Below are 6,534 nucleotides of genomic sequence, written 5' to 3'. Positions count from 1 at the left end.
AAGAAGGAGAAGAGGGGGTTCGAATTTTGAGTGGAAGAGGAGTGTTAGTAGATAAATAAATAAATAGAAGGAGATGAGAGGGAGAAGAATTCAAAAATTAAATAAAATAAAATAAAAATATTTTTGTTTTTATTTTAAATATTAGTTATAATTCGAAAATACGAAAAGGAATAAAATTAAAATTAAAATTAAAAATAATTAGTTAATGAAAAGAAATTTTGAAAAAGAGGTTAGTGATTTTCGAAAATTACAGAGAGAAAATTAGTTAGGTAGTTTTGAAAAAGATAAGAATCAAACAAAAAGATAGGATTAATTTGAAAAAGATTTGAAAATCAATTTTGAAAAGATAAGAGGTTAGAAAAGATTTTGAAATTGATTTTGAAAAAGATGTGATTGACATTTATTTTGAAAAAGATTTAAAAAAAAATTTAAAAAGATTTGATTTTGAAAATTAAAGTTGATTACTTGACTAACAAGAAACAAAAAGATATGATTTTAAAATTTAAAGATTGAACCTTTCTTACTAGGCAAGTAACAAACTTAAAATTTTTGAATCAATCACATTAATTGTTAGCATTAATTTCAAAAATATGAAATGGAAATAAGAAAAAGATTTTGAAAATAAATTTTGAAAATTTCGAAATTATGAAAGAAAAAATAAAAAAGATTTGATTTTTGAAAAAGATTTGAAAAGAATAGAATTTTTAAATTGAAAATTTTGACTTGACTCATAAGAAACAATTAAATTTAAAAACTTTTTGACTAAATAAAACCAAATTTTCGAAAATTTATGAGAGCATAAGGGAAATATATATATTTTTTTTATTTTTAAATTTTTAATAAGGAGAGAGAAAAACACCCAATTGAAACAAAACATAGAAATTATGAATCAAAACAACTAATGCATGCAAGAACACTTTGAATGTCAAGATGAACACCAAGAACACTTTGAAGATCAAGATGAACATCAAGACTTATTTTTGAAAATTTTTAAGAAAAGAAAAATATGCAAGACACCAAACTTAGAAATTTTCAAACATTAGACACTAATAATTCAAAAATGCATATGAAAAACAAGAAAAGACACAAAACAAGGAAATGCAAAGATCAAACAAGGAAATTCATCAAGAACAACTTGAAGATCATGAAGAACATTATGCATGAGTTTTTCGAAAAATTTTTTAGAAAAATAAAAGAATGTAATTGACACCAAACTTAAAAATTGACACTAGACTCAAACAAGAAACATCAAATTTTTGGTTTTTTATGATTTTATTATAATTTTTTTGTAAATTTTTTTTCTTTTTTGAAAATTTTTCGAAAATAAAAATAAAAATAATAAAAATAAAAAAGCTTAAAATTAAAATAAAATTACCTAATCTGAGCAACAAGATGAACCGCCAGTTGTCCAAACTCGAATAATCCCCGGCAACGGCGCCAAAAACTTGGTGCACGAAATCGTGATTGTTCATTCCTTGGTAACGGCACCAAAAACTTAATACGCACGTTCATAATCTTAGTTCTTTTTCACAACTTCGCACAACTAACCAGCAAGTGTACTGGGTCGTCCAAGTAATAAACCTTACGTGAATAAGGGTCGATCCCACGGAGATTTTCGGCTTGAAGCAAGCTATGGTCACCTTCTAAATCTCAGTCAGGTGGATTCAAATGGTTATGGTGAATTGATAGTTAAAATATAATTAAAATATAAAATGGGATAGAAATACTTATGTAATTCATTGGTGAGAATTTCAGATAAGCATATGGAGATGCTTTTGTTCCTTCTGAACCTCTGCTTTCCTACTGTCTTCATCCAATCATTCATACTCCTTTCCATGGCAAGCTGTATGTTGGGCATCACCGTTGTCAATGGCTACATCCCGTCTTCTCAGTAAAAATGGTCCAAATGCGCTGTCACCGCATGGCTAATCATCTGTCGGTTCTCGATCATGCTGGAATAGGATCCAGTGATCCTTTTGCGTCTGTCACTACGCCCTGCACTCGCGAGTTTGAAGCTCGTCATAGCCATCCCTTCCGAGATCCTACTCGGAATACCACAGACAAGGTTTAGACTTTTCGGATATCAAGAATGGCCGCCAATAATTCTATCCTATACCACGAAGACTCTGATCGTAAATCAGGAGGCTAAGAGATATGCATTCAAGCTTGCTTTCATGTAGAACGGAAGTATTTGTCAGGCATGCGTTCATAAGTGAGAATGGTGATGAGCGTCACATAATCATCACATTCATCATGTTCTTGTGTGCGAATGAATATCTTAGAGAAGAAATAGGCTTGAGTTGAAAAGAAAAACAATAGTACTTTGCATTAATTCATGAGGAACAACAGAGCTCCACACCTTAATCTATGGTGTGTAGAAACTCTACCGTTGAAAATACATAAGTGATAATGGTCCAGGCATGGCCAAATGGCCAGGCTCCCATAGAGGGTTCAATCATGAAAACATGATCAAAAGATGTAAATACAATAGTAAAAAGTCTTATTTATACTAAAATAGTTACTAGGGTTTATAAGAATGAGTAATTGATGCAGAAATCCACTTCCGGTCCCACTTGGTGTGTGCTTGGGCTGAGCATTGAAGCTTTCATGTGTAGAGGTCTTTCTTAGAGTTAAACGCCAGTTTGTAACTTGTTTCTAGCGTTTAACTCTGCTTTGCAACTTGTTTCTGGCGTTTAACACCAGAATAGGGCAGAAAGCTGGCGTTAAATGCCAGTTTGTGTCATCTAAACTCGGGCAAAGTATGGACTATTATATATTACTGGAAAGCCCTAGATGTCTACTTTCCAACGCAATTAAGAGCACGCCAATTGGGTTTCTGTAGCTCCAGAAAATCTACTTCGAGTGCAGGGAAGTCAGAATCCAACAGCATCTGCAGTCCTTCTTCAGCCTCTGAATAAGATTTTTGCTCAAGTCCCTCAATTTCAGCCAGAAAGTACCTGAAATCATAGAAAAATACAAAAACTCATAGTAAAGTCCAGAAATGTGATTTTTATTTAAAAACTAATAAAAATATACTAAAAACTAACTAAATCATGCTAAAAACTACATAAAAACAATGCCAAAAAGCGTATAAATTATCCGCTCATCAATGCTCCACGAATCTAATCGCGTTCATTGATATTATACTGCCAAATTGGACGTCGCTTTCCTGGATCCCTTTCTAGTAAAGAGATATCAACATCTCTTTCTAATCTTGGAACCTTGGTGGTGTGTGCCAGATCGTCGATTAGGAAATCTCTCCCTCAAAAGGGAAGAAATGGGGTTTAGCGTTGTGTGTATAGTTCCAACCGACAAGGCGACTCACAACCAAAGTTTAAATTAGAGATGTCACAATTTAAAACCAATTTAGAATCTCGGATCGTCTTCCCAAGGAACTAGTGACCAAAAGCGCACAATTTTTGGTTGCAAGATCAAGGGGGTTTTCAGTAACGAAGCAAACAATTAAAGGAATAAAAGAACAATAAAAATTGTAACTAATGAACCAATAAACAAATTAAAGAACTATCTATGTAATATGAACAAGTAATGTTTTGGAATGATTGGAGTGTATGGTTCAAAACATAAATGGAACATTGGCTTGGGATGAGCTAGGGAATCCTTTCCTTGTCGTAACCACAACTATGACAATTATGATGGATTAATCTCACTTAGTTAACCCTTAACATCGAAGAGTAAGTCAAGTGAGCATAGTTGTTCTTAATCCACAAATCCTAACTAACTTACTAATTACCTTAGTAAAAAGCTAGCGTTAGTGGAAACAAGAACAATTAACAATCCATGAATTATCACTAGATGTTGGACATTACAACTCTAGTATCCCATATGCTCATTTTCCCAAGCCAAAGAGTGAAAATTTATCTCATAATTAAAATTGACATTTTCACAAACACTTGGTGGGCATAATCATAAAACATGGCAAAATTAAAAAAATGATAAAAACTATGAACCACAAATGATCAAAATCAACACTAGTAACTCAAACAAACATATAATAACAAAAAATCATCAAGTTCATCAACTAGAATTCAAAGATGCAAAAATATCTATATATTAATAAAATGCCTTTAACTATAAGAAAGTGTAGCTCAAGTGTAGTAATTAAAAAGAAAATTAAGAAATACTTACAATGGAAGCAAGCTAGAATTCAAGATCGAAATGGAAATAGCACTTTTCAACATAAACCCTAATAAAAATCTTAAGAAAGTTGAGAGAAAAACTAAGAGAAACTAAAACCTAAAGCCTCTTAAAACTACCTAATCCTACTACTAATGATATGGTATCTTTCCTCAAGTGTTGCCCCCTCCATATGAGCTCTAGGCCATCAGATTTGGGCCTCCAAAGCCTCCAATTCGCGAGTCACGTGACTTTTTAATGAAGTCACGCGCTGGTACTTGTGCATACGCACAAGAGGTTATGCGCATACACACTTCGAAATGCTTTTCTCCTTTGTTTCTTCATGTTTCCTCCCACTTGCATGCTCCTCTTCTATTCTAATCAAGCCATTCCTACCTATTACACCTGAAATCACTTATAAAAAATATCAAGGTATCGAATAGAATACAAATAGAATAAAATTGGTTAATTTAAGCATAGAAGAGCATATTTTCATAATTCAGCACAATTTAGGAAGAAAACATAAAATCATGCTATTTAAGGGAATAAATGTAGGTTTACATGATAAAATTCACTCAATTTCAACCAAAATTTATCATCAAATGTGAACTTATCATTTGGCTTCATGTTGATGTGTATTTTGAATAAGATTAGAGAGCTCACTTATTTGAATTTCTTGTGAAATAAGATTAGAGGGTTGACTTGTTTGAACTCCAACATTATTAGTAACTTTTCTTAAAAATTGTATCAATTTACTTTGCTTTCTCATCATAAAATATTCTAGTTTCTTTTTACCTAAAAAAAAGCAAACTCAAATAATTACATACTCACATAAATAAATAAAGTCTAAAAATTTTTTATTAATTAAATATCAACAACAATTTTTTTTTTCACTAAGTCACTATCAATTTTACTAAAAAAATAAAAAAATAAGGAAGAATGAATCCTAAAGATGGATCAATCATTTGTCTATGTAAGCACAAAAGAATAAAATTGTATTGTTTCATAGTCAAAAAGTGTACTTTGTTATTAATAATTTTATACAATTATATAAGAAAAATGAAAAGTAGGATGAGTACCTTTACCTTAATTGATATGATTGAAGACTTCAATGACAGTGAGGCTATGGCTTCAAAAGTATACGGACAGTCAATGAGTCAAGGAACAAGGAACATGAAGAAAGAGAACATAATCTTTAGGAATTTAAAAAATTTTAAAGATCATTATATTTTATTTGAGTTGAGCTGGACTTCTTACTACTATTTTTTTTTAAAGTTGGGGGAGTCAAGGCCTCCACTTGTCCTCCCGTGTGTCTGTTCCTACATAAAAGTTTATCAATGTTAAGCAAAACTAATAAAGTCTTAACTCTATTAAAATAATTTCATAAATAACTTTTTTCTTTCTTCTTCCTTCTTCATATCTTTATTCTGGAACATTTTTCTATTTTTATTAGTATTGTCATCTCTAATAGTGTTATTGAAAAATCATAAATTTAATTAAAACAAAACATCAAGAAGTAAAAAGCTTCAACTTATTTTCAATAGCACACTTGACCATTTTGTAACTAAATTTCTCAATCAACAGTGCATAGATCTTTTCAAGATCTATCCTTTTATTGAAAAATTTGTTAAGCCATAAGTACACTCCCCCTTGCGACATCCTATCCATATCAAACAATAATAAAAATTCCATCATTATCGTTGGAATCTACCAGTTCACACACACCCGTACCTTACAAAGTCTACCATTCCGTTGAGTACAAACAACTGCTGATGCAGTGGCATGTTAAGCAGCAGAAGCATCTTCAACGTCACCGCCTTACTACACGCTCATCGTCATTGTCACAATCATCATATTATAAAACTTAAATTTATCATGGCGACAAAGAATTTACAAGAGTATTGATTCTAATTTACAGAGGAATCAGAGTGAAAAAGGGAAAGGATCTTGAGGGAGAAAAGATGTGGGTTTGTGTAATGAAATTCGAAAAATCGAAGTAACAATGGTAAGAAGGAGTGTCAGCCATAAATGATTAGAAATTTGAAGAGGTTGAAAGAACAAAGGGTAAAGAGGTTATAGGACATATGAAGGAGGTCAAGGTGGTTGTGACAAGATGTAATTATATAAAAAAAGTGAGAATAGAAAAGTAGATTTAGTGGAATGGTAGACTTTGCGACAGAAATGGTGGTGATTGTATTGGTGAGTGATAAAAAAAAAATTTATGAAAGAAAGATGAAGAAAGAAAAAGAAAAAAGAAAAATATTTATAAAATTATATTGATTTTATCAATATCTAAATATTTTATGATAAAATATTTTGTTTCATATACTGATGTAATTTACATCCTACTTAAATTTTTGTTGACTGGCTGGTTAACGATCAAATGAAAAAAACAAAGAA

General features: G+C 31.2%; 1 long non-coding RNA gene across 1 annotated transcript; it reads right to left on the bottom strand.

The window, feature by feature from the left end:
• LOC110272227 lies at positions 4,160-6,300 on the bottom strand. Its single transcript, XR_002363277.1, has 4 exons — positions 5,866-6,300; positions 5,392-5,447; positions 5,220-5,263; positions 4,160-4,539 (listed from the first exon to the last, which is right to left on the bottom strand). It is a non-coding gene; the product is annotated as an uncharacterized LOC110272227 (long non-coding RNA).

Source organism: Arachis ipaensis, chromosome B05, assembly GCF_000816755.2.
Source record: "Arachis ipaensis cultivar K30076 chromosome B05, Araip1.1, whole genome shotgun sequence".
Taxonomy (NCBI): domain Eukaryota; kingdom Viridiplantae; phylum Streptophyta; class Magnoliopsida; order Fabales; family Fabaceae; genus Arachis; species Arachis ipaensis.
Note: the sequence above shows the minus strand (reverse complement) of the source record. Positions and strands in the feature narration are given on the sequence as shown.